The sequence below is a fragment of the Tinamus guttatus genome, unplaced genomic scaffold (genome assembly GCF_059628265.1).
Source record: "Tinamus guttatus ecotype Peru unplaced genomic scaffold, ASM5962826v1 Tinamus_guttatus_pri_ptg001135l, whole genome shotgun sequence".
NCBI classification, from domain to species: domain Eukaryota; kingdom Metazoa; phylum Chordata; class Aves; order Tinamiformes; family Tinamidae; genus Tinamus; species Tinamus guttatus.
The window spans coordinates 16,460-37,924 of NW_028289669.1; the positions used below are offsets into that span (position 1 = coordinate 16,460).

The 21,465-nt window shown below is 45.7% G+C and overlaps 1 pseudogene; it reads right to left on the reverse strand.

Moving 5' to 3' along the window:
* Positions 1 to 2,144: 2,144 nt before the first annotated feature.
* LOC148590728 (uncharacterized) lies at positions 2,145 to 21,267 on the reverse strand (annotated as a pseudogene).
* Between the last annotated feature and the right edge of the window lie 198 nt (positions 21,268 to 21,465).

The window sequence follows — 21,465 nt, forward strand, 5'->3', positions numbered from 1 at the left end:
GGGCGTTGCTACCTGAAGGGGCTTCTGAATGGATGAAGAGATTTAAAATTAAGAAGCGGGGGAGGGTTTAACCCAGCTTCTTGCCTGACTGGCTCCAAGGGAGAAGCACGGAGGGTGGTGGATCTCCAGACTCCACCTAGGGAAGATTTGAGAGAGATTCCTTGGCCAGATGGGGACAATGTGTTTATTGATGGATCTTCAAGAGTAATAGAAGGGAAACAGGCCACAGGATATGCTATCATTAAGGGGAGGGAGCTGCTAGAAGGAGGAAAGCTGCTGTCTACCTGGTCAGCCCAAACCGCAGAATTGTATTCTCTAATAAGAGCCTGTGAATTATATCAAGGCAAGCTATTGAATATCTTTACAGATTCTAAATATTCATATGGGGTGGCACATATGTTTGGAAAACTGTGGGAAGAAAGAGGTTTATTAATTTGCTGAGGAAAGGCATTGGTGTATAAGGATCTGATTGCTCGCCTGCTGGAGGTGGTGAACCTCCCCAAAAAGGTCTCAATAATTCATATCAGGGGACATCAGACGGGACACTCAGAGCAGGAGGTAGGCAATTGATTTGCTGATGAGGAAGCTCAAATAGCAGCACTCCTACCAGAAGTATCTAAGATCCTCCCTCTCCTCCCGGTAGTCCAGCCATTTTGGCAAAACAGGCTATTGAGGGCTGTCTGATTTGTGCTAAGGCCAACAGCCGAGCCGCTGTTAGTCCGTAATCTCAATAATCACCCGCACACGCAACCTGGTGGGTTAAAAAGCAAGCTTTTAGTAGCCGGCCGGCGACAGACCTCTTACAGTTTGCCTGAGATCCGCGCCATCTTGGGAAAAAGTTTGTGTTTTTATAGACAGATGCAACTCCTTCATACGTTATTTGCAGTTACCAGTTCTTCACGGCTGATATCTTATCTCATGGTTGCAGCAAGAGCAGGGTGGCTCAGCATAAGTAGCAAGCTACGTTCACAGAAGCAAATAGCGAAATTAGGTACCTAGTCACCTCAACCTTATTAACTTCTTATATGGCCCCTCTTTGCACAGGGTCCTACATTTCCCCACTGGCTGTTGTCCCCTACCTCAAACCATTGAGGTAATACTCTTCTCCTGGGAGTGGGTTATAGTACGTCCTCGTGACCATTATTTTTGCCTCTGAAATTGCACTAGCGATATGAGTGCGGATGCATTTTAAGATGCAAGGGATAATGATCATAAGAATTAATATTACGGGACCAGCTATTGCGGACATTAGGGTGGTGAGCCATGGGGACCAGTTATACCACGACTGGAACAGATTCTGTTCTTGTGTCCCGTGGTAATATTTTTCTTTTAGATTTCTGCGCACCATGGCTAATGTTTCCCTAATGACTCCTGACTGGTTTGCATAAAAGCAGCACGTTTCTCCAAGAGCTACACATAGGCCTCCTCGCTTCATAAAGAGAAGGTCTAGTCCCCTTCTATTTTGGAGGACTACTTCAGCTAAAGAGTCCACTTGATTTTCCAATCTGCCCACTGTCTCTTCCATATATCCCATATCTTGGGCTACTCGTGAGCTTAAGTCCTGCAATCCCTGTTTTTGAGTGATTAACGCAGAAGGCCTGACCGTGGTGGAGCCAGCTATTCCTGCCCCAACCAGTAATGGAATTAAGATAGGGGCTGCTCTTTTCTCTCTCCCATGATGGTGTTCAATGCAGCTCAGGTGGGCTCTTCCGTTATCCCCGCCATACAAATACACTTGGGGTAGAATATATACTAATACACAGAAATCAGGCCCTGCGCCCGAGGATTCAAGTTGCTGGGTGTTTACACAGTCAGTCAGCCCGCTCATGCAGGCCCACCATGCCCCTGTCAGGGCCTCATAATACCTGGTTCTCGTAACATTAACTCTTAATGTTCGGTTACAATTTTTCTGGTACAAGGGGAGTATTTCTCGCCCTGCAGCAATCAAGCATAGTCCTGCTCCCTGCACATACCCAAGGGTCAATCTGGGGTGATCCCATGTACACTTGTCTGAGTGCTTCCTGGGAGTAGATGCTCCTTCAGTAGCTACGCCTATATAGTAAGGGGGTCTCGGATCTAGGCATAGCCAGCAATCTTTCTCAAAAGTAGGGAAATGCCTCTGTATTGTTATGGAGACCCCTGGGTCAGGCCCGTGGACATACAGCCGTAGTCCCCACATCCTGCCCGTATCCCAGGTTGTTCTGTATCGGCCCCAATACTGGGGTTTAAAAAGGATCGGATTGCAGGTTCCGGGTATACCGCATTTACCCTTCGGACCCTGCTCTATTCTTATGAAAGGGTCGTGACGCCCCCAGGAGGATTCTGTTTCACAACCCCATTGGGCACAGTGAAACTGGCCATCCCCTTGACACCCAGGATTTCCTATAGCAGGACATACATGGTATTGTACCTCCTGTAGTAATTCCTCCCCCACAATGGGGACCGCGTCCCTGAGCCGCTGCTGCCCCGTGACCCTCTGTTTGGTACCCTGTTCCTCCTATTGCCAAGGCTCGTCTTATGGGTATCCCTATTTTGCATAAATCAATTGTTATTTCAGGGACTAGTGCTTATTGACTGGATTGTGCTTCCCCTTACAGTATCCCTAATTTCCCATTTCCAGTTAATGGGGCGATAAGGACTGTGCTCATATCTTAACCCCAAAGTTTGCATACACACTGTTAAAATTAACCAGGCTCCCCATATCTGTCTACTCATTTTCTCCATATTGTGACCCTTAATGGGTTACTAGGGTCCTTGGAAATAGTCCACTTCTCTGAATCTGGATTCGGTTGAGGAGGAGTTGGTTTCACATGGGAGTGATGAATCCACACATGTTTTCCGGCGACCTTTACCGCTGTTGGAGTGTGAAGTATCACTTGGTGTGGCCCTGTCCACCAAGGTTCCAATGATGCTGTTCGGAACCTTTTGATGTACACCAAGTCCCCCGGTTGGTATGTGTTGCCGTTCAAGCGGCGTGGCGACCTGATTCAGGAACGGCACGGCGACCACCCCCAGGCCGCTCGGGCCATCAGCACGCTGACACCAATGTGGTGGACGGCAAATGGCCTTTATTGATGGGTAACAAGGTGTTATATAGCTAAGGTTTACAACGTCACATCCGTCTGCTTACATCATAAACTAACACTATTGGCTATTAGGGGCCCTATCTTTCCGTACAGCGCGATATCTTCCGGCCGCCGGACCCTAACTATCTGCAACATTTCCCCCCTCCCTATGCGTAACAAAACTAGCTAAAATATGACTATCTTATTCTTACTTATTCTTATCTAATTACTTATTCTCATTATTATCTTATTCTTATTGCTATCTTATTATTATCTTACTCTTACTTATTGTCATTATTACCTTATTCTTATTACTTACTCTTATTATTATATTACTCTTACTTATTCTTATTATTATATTATTCTATTCTTATAGTTTATAACAATCTTAAAATTATGTATCATAAACTTGACATAAAACATAAGGCACAAAGAAGAAGGCACGTAGAAGGTAGAGGATGACAGGTAATACCGCGGTATAGAAATAGAGTGTACCTTGGGATAACTTGGGGATAATACTGAGTGGATATATTCTTAAAGCAGTTGTCGGCGTGCTACTAACATGATGTTAACCTTCTCTAGCTGACTCTTGACAAACCACATGAGCTTATTCAATATACAGGGTCCAAAGATCAGTGTCATCATGATCATTGCTATCGGCCCTATCAAGGTGGATATCAGGGTGGTTAACCACGGCGAACCGGTGAACCAATTTTCGTACCAGCTGCGTTTGGAACAGGGTTCAATGGGTGCTGGTTGGCAAGGCGTGACACTGAAAACTGGTGACCCTGTAGTTACTTTTGTACTAATTGCTCGAGATTGTTCCATCTGTTCAAGTATCCATTTAAAGGGCTGGTGTGACTCTACCTGTCCTATAGTGACAAGCTGCAAAATTAAGATAACGCAAAGGCATCGCGGCCCCCTCTTGCAGAGGCTGTTTTGTTGTTTTCTGGATTCGGTCGGTGTGGAACTCACAGGCTCGAGCGGGACGCCTGTCACCGGGGCGTCCAATGATCTGGTCCTGTGAACAGAAACTCACAATTTTCATTAGTTTTATCTTGAAGGTCTGGTTTAATAGACTTAAGCGGGCACCACTTGACTCTGCCATCTTTCCTGACAGTGACCTTTGGGTCGATCTTGGCATGGGGGGAGCGCTGCCAGCGAGCCCCCCAGCCAAGGGCAGTTTACTGCAACATGGCCTGCCTGGCCACATTTAGAACAAGCCATTACGTTGGCTATTGCGGTGTGAACAGCCACCTGAATTGGGGTCAGATGCTCTTCCTTTGCAACATGCTTAACCATGTCTGCGATACTTGCCCCTACCGGCAATGATCGCAAGATTTCTTTGGTTGCGGAATTGCATTGTTGGCGTAAACATTCCGCTACGACCGGGCTTTTTGCCTCCACAGGCAGGGCTGAAGAGTCGACCGCTGCTTAGAGACGATCTACAAATTGTGTAAAGCTCTCACTTTCACTTTGCTTTATTGAGGACCATGGTGATGGTCTGGCAACGACTCTACAGGCTGTGCGAATAGCTTCTCTGGCCGCACGAGTAGTTGTCATAACTTCATGGGACTGCGCCTGGGGGGGTGATCATTGTTGGATCTTTACCCATTAACCGCTGCAGGCTGGAGCCGTGTAATGGATGATCTGCCCCAGTTACTTGGGCTAAATACTTTGTACAGTTGTCTTCCCATTCTTGTCTGAAAACGATCATGCCTGCTCCATCAAAGATTAGCCTACAAGTTTGTTTTATATCAAACGGGAGCATATCGTCCCCCCCGAAGATACCATCTATGAGGGTTGAGACCATGGCAGAATTAATCCCTTTATCTGCAATTGCTTTAACAATCATTTGCACATCCTTAGGGTTTATCGGCGAGTAGACCCTCTATCCTGCCTCCGTCACCCGGACTGGGAACGCTAGTGTGGCCGATGGGGCCCACTCGGCACACGCGATCTTTATTTCCTTCCAGTCCGTGAGAGGGGTTTCTTCCTTTCGCGGTTTTTCTTTAATTCGAATGGGAATATTTTGGCTCTTAGTTCTGTTTACCTTCTTTTTCTCCTTCCTTAAGTTTGAATCAGTTGTGAGCCGCTCGTCCTCACTAGTGTCAGTGGCGGAGGCAGAGCCGGAACTCGACTGACTGGTCACTTCCGGGCTCCGGTACTTTTTCGTTGGGCTCCGGCCCCGCCCACTTCCGTTGCGGGCGGGCTGTTCCCCCCTCCTTGGCTCGCCCCGCCTCCTACTCACGGAAGCGCGTTTTTTCAAACGGTCGCTCTGATTGGTTCTCAGCGCCTCACTCGGGCCTCCCTCACCTGACCGGTCACCCCCACCACCTTTCTCCTCCTTGTTCTCCTCCCCCACCTGTTTATCTAACGGTTCCAGTCTGTTCTTGTTCTTCTCCCCCTCTTGTTTATCTAACAGTTCCCGTCTGTTCCCATCGGGAGCATCTTCGCCCCGCCCTTCTCCTTGTGGCTCAGCACCATTTTGGGGGGCATAGGGTGGTGGCCTGACCCAGACTTCCCCAAGGTCTGACTTCTTTTTGATATTTCTAGCTTCCTCGGCTAGCTCGCTCCAAACAGATTTCTGTTGTTTTTGCTCCTCTGTAAGTGGGACAGGGTTAGGGGATTGAGGGGACGTATCGCCCTCTTGCAGACCTTTAGGCTCAGCAGAATCGCCATCATCTGGGGGGTGCAAAGTCTGTGCGGATGCCCCGACTCCCGTTTTCGAGGTGGCCAACAAACAGTCCTTTACCGCCACCCAGGTCTCCTGCTCTTTCATAGCTTTCTGCAACGCCTGTACAACTTTTCCCCAAGCCTTAAGGTTTTTCCCACAACCCGAAGACATCGTCTCCTCGGCTAATGCCTTGGTACATTTGTCCCACACTTCAGGGTGGAGAATATCCACCGGCTGGTCTATAACCTTAATTTTTAAAAGCCTCGCAACAGCGAGAGTAAAATCTTTTGGCTTACAATCAATCCCCCAATATTTATGTAATTGCGATACGACCTTCACAAGGGCTTCCATCCTCCTTGTTGGTCCGGGAGCGTCCTCCCCGCCGGGCTGGTCCTGCCGCTCCGGCCGCCGTTCACCCGTCCAGGTGATGATCCCGGGTTTCGGCACCACTTGTTGCCGTTCAAGCGGCGTGGCGACCTGGTTCAGGAACGGCACGGCGACCACCCCCAGGCCGCTCGGGCCATCAGCTCGCTAACACCAATGTGGTGGACGGCAAATGGCCTTTATTGATGGGTAACAAGGTGTTATATAGCTAAGGTTTACAACGTCACATCCGTCTGCTTACATCATAAACTAACACTATTGGCTATTAGGGGCCCTATCTTTCCGTACAGCGCGATATCTTCCGGCCGCCGGACCCTAACTATCTGCAACAGTATGGGTGAGCTGGCTCTTGTATAGGCTTCTGGCTCTCGTAGTGGTCTCGCAAGCCTGGGTGTATCTGCTCTCGTACCTTTTGTAATGCCTGGAGGAATACTTGGAGAGCTGTTAGTAATGCTCATGGTTTTGGGGAACAAAGGCGAGGGCCTCCCACAGAGTATTTCATAGGCGGATAGTCCTATCTTATATGGGGTGCACTGTGCTCGTAAAAGCGCCATTGGGAGTAAATTGACCTAGTTAGCCCCTGTTTCAATATTCCATTTAGTAAGTGTTTCCTTTAAGGTACAGTTCATTCTTTCTACCTTTCCTGAGCTCTGGGGGTGGTAGATACACATCAATTTCCAGGTGATTTCCAAGGCTTTTGCTACTAACTGTGTAGTAAACAAACAGAGGAATTATTTCTTGCATGAGCTTTTTCGCAGTTATAGCGGCGGTTTCTGCTTTTGTTGGGTAAGCCTCCACCCATCCCGAGTATGTGTCCACGAATACCAGTAGATATGTATATCCTGACTTTCCGGGTTTTATCTCGGTAAAGTCTAGTTCCCAGTAAACCCCCGGTGCGTCCCCCACTTCTTTAGTCCCCTGGTTTGGTGAGGATATTTTGGGGTTTACCTGAGCACATGTAGCACATCGGGCAGAGATCCTCTCCAACTTCTGACATAGACCTGGAGTTCAGAGGTGAGGTCATACCAACTCAAGTGCCTTTTTAGGGGAGAGGTGCATGCTGGAGTGGAAGTCTCGTAGCCAGGTTTCTGCCATCTGTTCGGGTAAACACAGTATTCCTCCTGGCAGCTACCACCATCCTGCATCTCCCTCTTCCCCTTGATGGTCCTTTATATAAACTTTTTCGGTTTCAGTATATTCGGGGGGTATTTCAGGCCACTGGGTCTGAGGCATTAATGTTAGTATTTGTAGTGGCCCCACTGGCTGTTGAGCCACCTGTTTTGCTTCTCTATCAGCTAGAGCGTTGCCCTGTATCTGGGGACTATTTCCCTTTTGGTGTGCTGGCCAATGGATAATGCCTACTGCTCAGGGGTCCCACACAGCTTCCGGTAGGGCTGAGACCTCCTCTTTATTTTTTATGCCTTTTCCTTCTGATGTTAATAGTCCCCTTTCTTTGTATATCTGCCCATGCACACGGGCAGTGGCAAAGGCGTACCAGCTATCAGTATAGATGTTTACCACTTTTCCTCTTGCCCAGCGTAGCGCTCGTGTCAGAGCAATGAGTTCAGCTCTGTGCTGAACTACCACGCGGCAACGACTGGGCCCATATTACGCAGCTTTCTTGTGTTCCCACTGCGGCCCCTGCATACCGGACTCCGTCTTTTACGTAACTGCTGCCATCCGTCCGGTGGCACCCTGTACCCTAGTGGTTTCTTGGGACAGGGAGCCTAATGGTTCTTTAAGTACTGAGTGTGACGCTCCAGTGCCAATAACGAACGACACAGGTTGCCCCCGAACCTTCAAAGTTACCCTGGGCTCTTGGGGCTGTCAGAGCCCCGGCTCCGTCAGTCATTTTCTTTTTTTCATAAATAGAATTTCTTGCGAGTTTGGTGGCACATTTTAGTAAGGACACTCATTTTTCCAAAGTCCTTTCTTTTTACAAATCATGCGCTGATCTGGGTCAAGAATGGATCGTCTGGGGGGGGTTCCCCATAGTATCCCCTCTTTCCCTTCCTTGGGGAAACTTCCTATCTAGGATGATGGTGAGCGGAATGCTCAAGTTTCTGTATTCATCAATAAGGGGGTTTCTCCACAGTTTGGCTGAAGAGCAGGACAAAGGGAGGGGAGACTGAGTGGAGCCATGAGCCGAGTGGGACAAAAAGAGCCATCTGCAAGGAGATGGGGCCTTTACAAAGAAGGGAAATAGGGCAATTGCCCCACATTCTTCAGCAAGGGGGACAAAGGAGTTGGTGAGCTCAGGTGAGAACAGATGGCGGGAGGCAGGAGTTCGGTGTAGGCGGGCCGGGAAGGCTGTAACTTCTGAGTACCTTGGCCAATGGGGAAAAGGAGAGGGCATCCCTCGGTCGGGAAATTAGGATAAAAGGGGGGCTGCATCCCCCAGCAATTGGAGAGACCCCACAGGGATATGCCCGGTGGTCTCTCCCTTTATTCGAATAAAGTTTTAGGACTCCTCTGTCTCCTTTTGGACATTCAGTTCTTGACAGCGAGATTTTCCGCACAATGGGGTGGAGTGGCTTGTAAAGCTGCCACTGTTGCTATTGTTGCCTTGGTGTTTTTTTTTTTTTTTTTTTTTTTTGCCAAGGCATCCTCGGGTGTATCCCAACTATCAAATACTTTCTGAGCAATTTCTACTAGCTCGGTTCTAGTTTTTCCTGCAAACCCATCTTGTTTTTGTTTCTTTTTTTCTGGGGTTGATTGAGACACAATGGCCAGATTTATAGCTTTTTGGTTTGCAGGGTCCTCTGGATCAATAGGGGTATAAATTCAATATGCCTCTTGTTGCAGATAGTTAGGGAACGGCGGCCGGAAGATATCGCGCTGTACGGAAAGATAGGGCCCCTAATAGCCAATAGTGTTTAGTCTATGATGTAAGCAGACGGATGTGACGTTGTAAACCTAGCTATATAACACCTTGTTACCCATCAATAAACGCCATTTGCCGTCCACCACATTGATGTCAGCGAGCTGATGGTCCGAGTGGCTTGGGGGTGGTCGCCGTGCCGTCCCTGAACCAGGTTACCACGCCGTTTGAACTGCAACAAGTGGTGCCGAAACCCGGGAAGTCATCGCCTGGACGGGTGAACGGCGGCCGAAGCGAGTGGACCAGCCCGGCGGAGAGGACGCTACCAGAGCAACAAGGAGGATGGAAGCCCTCGTGAAGGTCGTATCGCAATTACATAAGCATTGGGGGATTGATTGTAAGCCAAAAGATTTTACTCTCGCTGTTGCGAGGCTTTTAAAAATTAAGGTTATAGACCAGCCGGTGGATATTCTGAAGTCCCTGAAGCGTGTCCCTGAAGTGTGGGACAAATGTACTAAGGCGTTAGCTGAGGAGATGATGTCTTCGGGTTGTGGGAATGTAGGGACGAAATAGTTAATGTAGAGTGTACTAATAAACTAGTCAATACTTAGTCTCTAAGTGCAAGGACTCTTGATAATTGGCAAGACAGGTGGCTCTGCATGGAGGGGTTGCCTATCTGCAAGGACTCCTGATATATGGCAAGTCAGGATGTTCTGCATGGAGGGGTTGCTTATACAGATGTCCCAGTCAGCAATAAAATATAGATAACATTGACATGAAAGCAGAACAGGAAAACAGGAGGGGGAACATTTTTGGGGTAAAAACGGTATAAAAGAGGGACGACTGAAGCGGTCGGGGTCCGTGGTGTGACCCCTGCGTGGGAAAGCCCGGACCCCAGCTAGCTGGTAATACTTATTATCTTTCTCCTATTATTAAAAAGCACAAAATATCGATGGTGTTTGCCTCTTTCTCTATCAATTCGAAAACCGGACCTAACAGGAAAAACCTTAAGGCTTGGGGAAAAGTTGTACAAGCCTTGCAGAAAGCTAGAAAAGAGCAGGAGACCTGGGTAGCAGTAAGGGACTGTTTGTTGGCCACCCCGAAAATGGGAGTCGGGGCAGCCGCACAGACTTTGCACCCCCCAGATGATGGCAATTCTGCTGAGCCTAAAGGTCTGCAAGAGGGTGATACATCCCCTCCATCCCCCAACCCCGTCCCGCTTACAGAGGAGCAGAAACAGCCGAAATCTGTTTGGAGCGAGCTAGCCGAGGAAGCTAGGAACATTGAAAAGAAGTCAGAGCATGGTGACGTCTGGGCCAGGCCACCACCCTATGCCCCTCAAAATGGCGCCGAGCTGCAAGGGGTAGGGCGGGGCGAGGGTGCCCCCGGCGCGAGTGAGGCGCCGAGAAACCAACGGGAGTGACCGGACAGGTGAGGGACGCACGAGTGAGGGGCGGAGAAGAAGCCCGAGGGAGGGGCAGTACCGGAGCCCGGAAGTAACCAGTCAGTCGAGTTCTGACTCCGGATCAGACACTAGTCAGGACGAGTGGGTCACAACCGATTCAGACTTAAGGAAGGAGAAAAAGAAGGTAATCAGAACTAAGAGCCAAGATATTCCCATCCGAATTAAAGAAAAACCGGTGGGGGCAGACATGATTAAGCATGTTGCAAAGGAAGAGCATCTGACCCCAATTCAGGTGGCTGTTACCTTCAAAATAAAACTAATGAAAATTGTGAGTTTCTATTCACAGGACCGGATCATCGGACACCCCCGTAACCTGTACGCCCCGGTGACAAGCGTCCCGCCCGAGCCTGTGAGTTCCACACCGACCGAATCCAGAACACAACAAAACAGCCTCCGCAAGAGGGGGCCACGATGCCTTTGTGTTATCTTAATTTTGCAGCTTGTCACTATAGGACAGGTAGAGTCACACCAGCCCTTTAAATGGGGTACTTGAACAGATCGAAGAATCTTGAGCAATTAGTACAAAAATAACTACAGGGCCACCAGTTTTCAGTGCCATGCCTTGCCAACTAGCACCCATTGAACCCTGTTCCAAACGCAGCCGGTACGAAAATTTGTTCACCGGTTCGCCGTGGTTAACCACCCTGATATCCACCTTGATAGGGCCGATCACAATGATCATGATGACGCTAATCTTTGGACCCTGTATATTGAATAAGCTCATGCCGTTTGTCAAGAATCGGCTAGAGAAGGTTAACATCATGTTAGTAGAACACCGACAACTGCTTTAAGAATATATCCACTCAGTATTACCCCCAAGTTATTCCAAGGTACACCCTATTCCTACACCCCGGTATTACCTGTCATCCCCTACCTTCTACGCGCCTTCTTCTTTGTGCCTTATGTTTTATGTCAAGTTTATGATATGTAATTTTAAGATTGGTATAACTATAAGAATAGAATAAGATAGTAATAAGAATAAGTAAGAATAAGATAGTTGTATTTTAGCTAGTTTTGTTATGCATAGGGAGGGGGGAAGTTGTTGCAGATAGTTAGGGTCCAGCAGCCAGAAGATACCGTGCTGTACGGAAAGATAGGGCCCCTAATAGCCAATAGTGTTTAGTCTATGATGTAAGCAGACGGATGTGACGTTGTAAACCAAGCTATATAACACCTTGTTACCCATCAATAAACGCTATTTGCCGTCCACCACATTGGTGTCAGCGAGCTGATGGTCCGAGTGGCTTGGGGGTGGTCGCCGTGCCGTCCCTGAACCAGGTTGCCGCGCCGTTTGAACTGCAACACCTCTAGCAGGCGTTCCAAGAATGCAGTTGGGGATTCAGAGGATCCCTGTTTAACTTCTGCTACTTTTGACAAATTCGTAGGTTTTCTGCCTGGTAGGTTTTTTTTCTTGAAGCCCTTGTATCAGAAACTGCTGATACAACTCAGTGGACCTTCACCCGTCCACTGTATGGTAATCCCACTCTGGCCGTTGGAGGGACACACGTTCATCTTGAACGTTTCTACGACCATGTTTGGTCAGGTCTTCTATACCTGGTATCAATTCTCTAGCTCCTCTTAATATTCTCTCCCTCTGTTTCAATGTAAATAGAGCATGGAGGAGCTGCTGACAATCATCCCATATGGGTTGATAACTATACATTACAAATTTAAGAAGGGATATCATGCTCCCAGGATCTTGTGAGAAGGGAGGGTTTTGTTGCTTCCAGTTATACAGGTCTGTGGTGAAGGGTGCGCTCCCACTTCCTCCAGGGAGCTGCCTTAGCAGTAAAACTGATACCAGGGAGCTGGTGGAGTCAGGAGAGATGGCTTCACCAGTTCCCACTGGGCCATAAGTTTGACCCCTTCTGGTGTGGGTGGGGATAAAGGGTCATCCTGGGCAGGACCACCGTGTTGATCCAGCACCACAGGGGGGCTTTGTGCTTCTTGGGGGCTATAGGGTGGTAAAATCGGATCTTCGAGTAGCTCCTGGAGGACAGGGAATTTTGGCGCAAATGGCTCAGATGGAATGGGGGGCTTCTCTCCCCCCATTCTCATTGCTAGTACTTTGTGCCCATTTCCACATTTTACCATACACATTTGTAGCCAAATGGGGGGTTCTTTTAGGATATCATTCCATGCAATGATATAAGGAATCTGATCGAGGTGGCCAGGATCCCCCATAACGATAAAAAGTACTCTTTGGACTACGTCGGGGTCGAAAGACCCCTCGGGAGGCCAACCCTCTCCAAAAGTTGGCCGTTCACTCGTACAAAAGATTTTCAATTTATCTGCCTTAATATTAAACCCATAATTTAGGAGGGCCCATCTCCTAAAATTTTGAAAATTTGACAAAAAACAATCAAGGGGTCCTTTGGGAACAGAACTCAATTGTCCCATTCCGTCTGGATCAAAGCGATTTAGAACACAACACAAATGACACAAATAACAATTAGTACGACAACCGACACAAATAACAATGACCACGATACTACTTGCGGAACGTTCCAACCTATTCCAACCTTTTACCCAGGGCAACGCAGTGGTGTCCCACGTGTGCCGGTGGCAGGGAGTTATTGTCTCGTCAGACCTCCCACAGTCCACCACACCAGAAATCGGGGCACCCCTTAACCTCCTGGATCATACGATCTCTTACCTCGAGGTTTTTTGAGATCCGGGGACCTAGAATGTCATCAGGTAGCGCTCCCCCTGGACCTCGGAGTTCCCTTAAGCTTGCGAGGTGCCGCCCGGTCACCAAGGGAAGGCGGAATCCGGGGACCTGGAACATCATCAGGTAGCGCTCCCCCTGGAAGCGTTCCCCCGGCAAAGTCGGGCGGCCCTTCCCAACCAGGGAGGGCCTGGCGATTACCGAGATCCCGGACGAGCCCCCAAAATGTTAGTCCGTAATCTCAATAATCACCTGCACACTCAACATAGTGGGTTGAAAAGCAAGCTTTTATTAGCCGGCCGGCGACGGACCTCTTACAGTTTGCCTGAGATCCGTGCCGTCTTGGGAAAAAGTTTGTGTTTTTATAGACAGATGCAACTCCTTCATACGTTATTTGCAGTTACCAGTTCTTCACGGCTGATATCTTATCTCATGGTTGCAGCAAGAGCAGGGTGACTCAGCATAAGTAGCAAGCTATGTTCACAGAAGCAGATAGCAAAATTAGGTACCTAGTCACCTCAACCTTATTAACTTCTTATATGGCCCCTCTTTGCACAGGGTCCTACACACTTAAATTACATAACTGGAAGTCCAATCTTTTAGTGGTCCCTCAAAAATCAATTATTGACACCTTCCCTGAAGCTTAACACACTAAAGAACTGTCTTAATTTCTTCTGAAGTTTAACTGAGAAGTCTCCTCCCTGCCGATTTAAGAGCTCTAAGCCACTTATATTCAGTGAATTATTTAAAATCCCCATAGTGAATTAAACATATTTCAGTTTGTTTTCTCATCTGAGCATATAGAAATAAGCTAGCAATTACTTTCAAAAAGATCTGGGGTGCGTTAAGAGCGTCTCCAGCAGGTCGAGGGAGGTGATCCTGCCCCTCTACTCAGCCCTGGTGAGGCCACATCTGGAGTATTGTGTCCAGTTCCGGGCCCCACAGTACAAGAGGGATGTGGAGCTGCTGGAGAGAGTCCAGTGCAGGGCCACAAGGATGATCAGGGGCCTGGAACATCTGCCCTATGAGGAGAGGCTGAGGGAGCTGGGCCTCTTCAGCCTGGAAAAGAGAAGGCTGAGAGGGGACCTGATCAGTGTCTACAAGTACCTCAAGGGAGGCAGTGAGGAGGATGGTGCTGGCCTCTTTTCAGTGGTGGCCACTGATAGAACTATAGAGAACAGCCTGAAACTAAAGCATGAAAAGTTCCACAGGAACTTAAGGAAAAAATTCATAACAGTGAGGGTGACGGAGCCCTGGACCAGGTTGCCAAGAGAGGTTGTGGAGTCTCCTTCTCTGGAGATCTTCAAAACCTACTTGGACGCAGTCCTGTGCCACATGCTCTAGGTGACCCTGCGTGTGCAGGGGGGTTGGACTAGATGACCTCTAGAGGTCCCTTCCAACCTTGAGCATTCTATGATTCTCTGATCTTGATAGAGGCACACAAGATCTCGAGGGCCCAAAGTGATCAATATTATCTGTAATGCAGTATAAAAGCAAAGCTTATGTTGGCTGATTTCCCTTCTACTACATTTAATACATAATTTGCTGGATTTCCAAGAGCCTTGGCACTTGCCAGCATCCCAGGCTGCACTCCTGTGTTTTGGGAGAGGGGGAAGTACAGGGCTGATCAGACCTAAACACGTTATTCTAGGCGAGACATCATCACTGCTCTGCAGGGTCACATCAGTATTTACCTATCTTCACTAGAAGTACCTTTTTGAAACACATCATACACCTTAGCAACTTAGGTATTAGAAAGACATTGTAACTTCAGACCTTCTTGGGAAAAAAAGAGTATGGATGTTACATTTAGAGTATGGACATTTCCATTGAAAATCTAACAGATATTTACCTGCATGTGAGGCAATATCTGTCACACTCAAATCAAACAACAGACAGACCAGAATAAGCAGTCAAATTTAAACTGTATCATTTATGGATTTGGATTAAGTCTACAAGTACTACTCTGCGAAAACTGATTAACCTGAAACTACTGCAAACAATTTTAATAATACATTTTATTGTGCTATGCATAATCCAATGAAATTTATTTTAAAGACTCTTGTATATTTCCCTATAAAATCCTAAATAAAAATTAAAAATTGATTACCTGCAGTAGTCTCCTTGCTTAGCTACCTGGGCCAAGGAGAAGAGACAGTCAATAGTTGCTAGGTGACCAATGGCTTTAAACACAGGGTGATAACATTTACTGAAATGGCTATAGCGAAACAGGGAGAAATAAAAGGAGAAGAAAACAAATTAATTTCATATGGATACATAGGCATTGTCAATATACACATCGTGCCTGTTTCTCACAAGCTTTTTGGCCTGTTCTCCAACCCTCCCAGCAATGTATTAATCTGAATCAAGACAGACTTCATGTTCTGACTGTAACAGTGATTTTTTTATTTAAGCATTAAAAAGCAGGAATAATGAAATTAATTAGCTCATATTTAAAGGGTCTGCATTTGATCCTTGCTGCCTAATGAGGTCTATAATACACTGCTGTTTATGACAAATGATTCCATCCCAACTACCAGTTTACTTCTACTATAAATTATAGTGGGGAAAAAAAAAGTGTCTGAACCCAGAAGCTGTCTGAAATTCTTTTCAGTAAAATATGCTTATTACAATAGGAAGAAAAAAATCAAGAATTCATTTTCAACTTATGGCACTGTTTCACCCAGCACAATAATGAAGCTACCAAGAGAACAGTTTTCCATCTCCAATCTCAGCCTTCATGAATTTCTTTTCTCCTTTCCTCGTCTCAAAGTTACAACAGGGAAATATAAAGTTACAAACCCTAAACTGGGAAACATAAGAGAAAGAAAAGCCATATCAAAGCAGTAAAACTGAAAAAAAGAAAAAGTAGAGTGAAGAAGCAGCAAGCTCTCCTACAGTCAGGTTTTCCTTTCCCAGCACTGAAAACAGCAAAGTAATCATGAAAAGTAGCAGATCAAAGTGAGGAAAGGTTAACAGAGATCTCTTCAAACTTACATGACTCATTTAGTGGCAAGAGTTATTTAACTGAACTATTTTTATGGATTTGCAAAGCCTTGGATATCAGAGAGGCTGGGCTCCCTCTTCTAGAAGTTCATCATATGAAGATTTTGGAGGGCTGCTCCAGGAATTTTGACCTCTCCTTTCTAAGAGGTACCTGACAGGCTTACTTTGTTTGTCTGGGATTTCATTCAGTAAACAGTAGAACTGCAGTCTTTTTTGAAGAAGATAACTACAGGCAAGACCATTTGCATGAGAGATACAGAAGGTGAGGAACATACTTTTGCACAAAAACATTTATCTGCAGAAATTTAATGTGATGGTAGGTCACAGAGGGTTTCAGCAGTGCCATTTTGAAGATCCATTAGCTAAAAAGTCAAATAATTTATTTTAAAATTCTGACCCAATAAAAAAAAAATCTCACATACTGGTTGTGAGGGACAATACTTTGGTTACCTTCTAGCAAAGATATTAACAGGCTACCAGGGTTAGGATATAAAATATAGGGCTTTAGAGAATCATATTCACCCAAGAGATTGTCCAATTATTTTTATTCATATATTTTTAAAAACAATGGTACACTTAACAGGGGAGCCACACTGTATTCAACTACTATTAAAAGTGAATTTGATTAGCTTGTATAATTAATTATCTTTTTATTCATCTTGTATTTGAATAATAAAACCACTGGATACAATATCACACATTTATAGTCAGACACATTTTCATGTTCTTAGTGCTGTAATGCTAATTTTCAAATTTAGAGAGGCATTTTATTTATTTAATACTGTTCTCTCATCAGAATTTCAAAGTCTTGTGGATATATCCCCGCTGGCAGCAGTCTGCAAAGGTCTTACCTTCAAATACTTTAACTTGAAGGACAGTATTCTAATTTACCATATCTTTCAATTAAGTTGTCTACAAAACAAAAATAATTATCAACTTTACTATTCCTTCGTAGACAAATCTCTTTGTTTTTCTGTTTTCTGTTTATGTAATAATAAACAACTAAATAAAATGATGAAACCTGAATCTACTTTTTAAACTCACTCGAGAAAATTTAGCCATTCAGTGTTGCAGTCAAGGACTAGCTGCTCCCAGAGCTGATTCAGATGTCTGTAATTTTCTATAATAAAAGGAGAGTGGAAATGGCTGATAGCTTTTGTGCTTTTGTGCTGGAAAGAGAAAAAAAAGCCACATAGGAAATCAAGGTTACTAAGCAATCAGTTATGTCATCTACATGGAAAATTAGACTAGTTTTCTTATTCTCTGTGAGCCTTGAAATGGATGTAAAAAGGGAATGTTCTTTTATTGTGGTACCAAACTCTACTGATTCCGATATTCTGCATTGTGAATAAAGTGCTTGGTTACTTGCCAATTCAGAAAGCTTTTAAAATGCTTTTTGCAGTGCAGCATATATCAGTGAAGTACATAGCTCACAAAACTCTAGCACCAATGTGCTGTGCAAATGGATGACCTTTTTTGTGGGAAAATGTGGGAACTGTAAAAGTTAGGAGTGAGAAACTGTGAAAGTTAGGAATGTGCTGAATAGCAGATAGAGAAACCTAAAACACAGGCTGGACGCGCCGGTCTCTGCTTGGTTACCTGTTGGGTAGCAGGGTTGGACCCAGATAGCAATAGAGTCAAGGAATTGGCTGAAGGCAGGGGGAGGGAGCGCGTGGACAGCACAGTGAGCAGAATGCTCAAGTTTCTGTATTCATCAATAAGGGGATTTCTCCACAGTTTGGCTGAAGAGCAGGACAAAGGGAGGGGAGACCGAGTGGAGCCATGAGCCTAGTGGAACAAAAAGAGCCATCTGCAAGGAGATGGGGGCCTTTACAAAGGAGGGAAATAGGGGAATTCCCCCACATTCTTCAGCAAGGGGGACAAGAGCCAGGTGACCTTAGGTGAGAACAGATGGAGGGAGGCTGGAGTTGGGTGTAGGCGGGCCGGGAAGGCTGTAACTGCTGAGTACCTTGGCCAATGGGGAAAAGGAGAGGGCGTCCCTCGGTCAGGAAATTAGGATAAAAGGGGGGCTGCGTCCCCCAACAATTTGAGAGACCCCACAGGGATATGCCTCGTGGACTCTCCCTTTATTTGAATAAAGTTTTAGGACTCCTCTGTCTCCTTCAACTTCCTGAGGCAAAATAAAATAGCAACACTGGGTAAAAGCAGAGACAATCCTCTTAAAACCATAGCAGCAATGTAAAAGTATGCTTTCTTCAAGCAACAACCTTCTCCTGTTTGCCTCTTGTATAAATTTCCTGTAACAGCTTGTGACAAAGAAATGTTAACATTGTGTGCTAGAGCAAAATCCGGAGTGAAAAATATTCATAATTATTCTTTTTGTTCTCTTCAAGCATGTTTGCAAAATAAACTATTAAGTATTTCAGCTCTGCCTTGCTAAAGAAACACCAACTCATCTCAGGAACGACGACGACAACAACAACAACAAAAAAAAAAGGCATCTTGAGAAGCATTTTCACAAAAGCCTAGCTACAATCAAATAAAAGCAATAATAGCCTGAACAATTAATTATGAACTTTCAATTTCTTCTGCCTTTGCTTATTTAAGAAAAGGAAGAAAAGAACTGCAATCATTTCGCAGACCTCCCCTCTGATACCCTATTACAGGTCACAAGACAAATCAGTTCCTTATGCAGTAAAGAATCCAAGTACTTTAGTATCAAAACAGCCTTTTTCTAAAACAAAACAAAACGGGCTTTCTTCTTAGTAATTCTAACATATGAAATATAAAGTAGAAATCTAGTGTGAGTGTTTCCATTTATATTCTGTTTCCAGAGTCAGCATCCTCTAACTCATTTTGTAGAATCTTTTGAGTTATGTAATGTTTAAATTGCAGGAATACATAGAAAACCCACAGGCCATGGGATCCCATTCTCTCCGAGATATGCTCTCAAATTGCCCTCCTTACATAAGAAAGGGAAACTACTATGAAATTACTCAAGCTAAAGAGAGTTGAAGACAGTCAAACACCTGAAAAGCACTAACTAGACCAAAGGATTGAACCTAAGTATCCATTCATCCTCACAGACATTTTTATTTTCTTGTGACATTTCTATTATGAAATAAATGAGGGCCACTGTTTTATTCCTTACTTTTACCTATTGATTTATCATCTTACAAAGACAATGCTCAGCTGAAAAGGGCTAGGTTTGGTACTTTTTAAAATACAAAATGCAGATTTCAAAAAACAGTGTACTTGGTGCTATTACTGACCTCTACGGCTTCTCGAAGCTGTTGCTTTGGTTCTTCATTTGATACTTCAGAATTAGACTCTGCAAGATGGATAAGAGATACTAAAATATGACATACTACAATATTTACAAAAGAAAAGATGAAAGTTTGCTTTAGCCTGAAAACATGGAACATGCAAAGGTCAATTTTCAGCTTCGCGTTTTTTCTTTTTTATTTCTTCTGGAGTTAAGAAGCTGATTTAAGAAATACATAAATAGTAAACTCAAACACATTCACATTCACAAATAAGTCAAGTTGGTGGGAGGGAAGATCAGTTATAAATAGATCTAAAATAAGCATGATTTTAGTTTTTTCTTCTAAATAAAGAAACCCAACAAACAAAAGAACAGAATTGCTATTTTGTCTCCAAAGAATTTCTGTTTTTCTGTATTTTTTTAGTTGTAGCTTTTCAACAATCAAAATCAACAGGTGTTAGCACTTTTTTAGAAGGATGCACCATTTTCAGGAGAGCCAGATGAAGGACAATGGTAGAATCATAGAATATTCCATCAAATGTAACATTCTGTTAAATAAATGGTTACCATTGGTACACACGCACTTATCACATACACATATATATGTATACTCAAACACACAAATACATATATGGAAAAAAAAAACTCTGCCTGCACCCTCTGCCCTGTCAAAAGATTCTTTGCTAAAGGTTGCTTTCAAAAGGGAAACCCACTTCACACTAAAAAGGGTCACAAACTGATTCATTGAAAAGAAAAGTTTGCCTATTGCAATACTAACCATACAGTGACTCAAAATGAGGCGGTTAGGACTACAAAAGCCAACCTGTAAGAGTGCATTAGATCTGATCATAGTGCCCATTAATATTTTGAGAGATTTTGAGTGTTCTTGCAAAAAGTTTGAATTAAACTTGATAAGAACTTGTGAAGTAGCTGAATTGCTTGATTTTATGAACAAAGATTTAGAAAATGATGAATGGTGAATAACTATACTCTTACCATAGCTACTTTGTTGGGTCCAACCAGTGACTCCAACTCCAGGCTTTTTGGATGATCCCTCATAAGAGCTAGTTTGTTTTGAAGAGGGAAGAACCGCAGCATCATTTCTCCCCGCTCTCTTTGCTGAGGAGAGGGAGCTGCAAACCTTTGCGGACCCTTTCCTTAGGTCTGGACGGACAGGAGCTTTGCAAATCGTCCACTTTGTAGATGCCTCCAGGCCTCCTCCAGACCCTGTTCCCCAGATCTCCATATGCCATGTCATCCTCTTCAGCACCCTGCATCTCCCTCTCTTTTTGAGGTCACTTCACTTACTGTGAACAATGCCTCTTCCAAAACAAGGCATTTTATCTAGAAAAACAAAAATGGAAAAACAAACAAACAAACAAAAAACCCCACAAATCTGTAAGTAAAGCAGCCAAACAACATTGAAGTGAAAAATCCAACACATTTAACGTGCAGCTGCCTCCTGTACACGTCCAGGAAACAACACTGAAGCGTGCCAGGATGTTAAGCATTACAATATCTAGGCTCTGCAGATGAACACACTCGTGTCAGGGGCCTGAATGCAGGCAAGAAGTTATGAGGGGGTGAAGCAGAGGCAGACGCTGCAGGGCAGCAATGCAGGAAGGGGCAGCAGCGCGAGGGCCCAAAGCTCTGCCTGCAGCCCAACACCTTGCCCCGCCGCCCCACACGTGCCCCACGGCACGGATGACACGGGCGCCTCGCCTCACCCCGCCGCCGCTCTTCCTGCCGGCCCGCGAGGTGCCACACGAGAGGCGCCGGGATCCGCCGCGCCGGCTCGACCCGAACGGGACAGCCTCTCGCGGAACCGCTGCACCTCCCGCCCAGTCCCGATCCTGGTGCCGGTACCGGCCGAGCCGCGCGCCGCTCTCCCGCCCACGCCGCTGCCGGCTCCGCCCCCAGGCGGCGGGTACGGCCTCGCGGCCGGTGCCGCTCATGGCGCTGCCACGGGCAGCGCTCAGGAACCCGGCCGGGCACCGCTCTTAGGCACCCAGAGCCGCGGAGCCCCATACGGCTTTTAGACACTTGTCTTTTTTGTTTTACTGCAAGAGACGCGGTCGCAGACAGTCCAGGCGATCTCAAGGGCTGCCGCCGCACAGACACTCCGAGGCACCTGAGCAGGCACTGCCCAAATC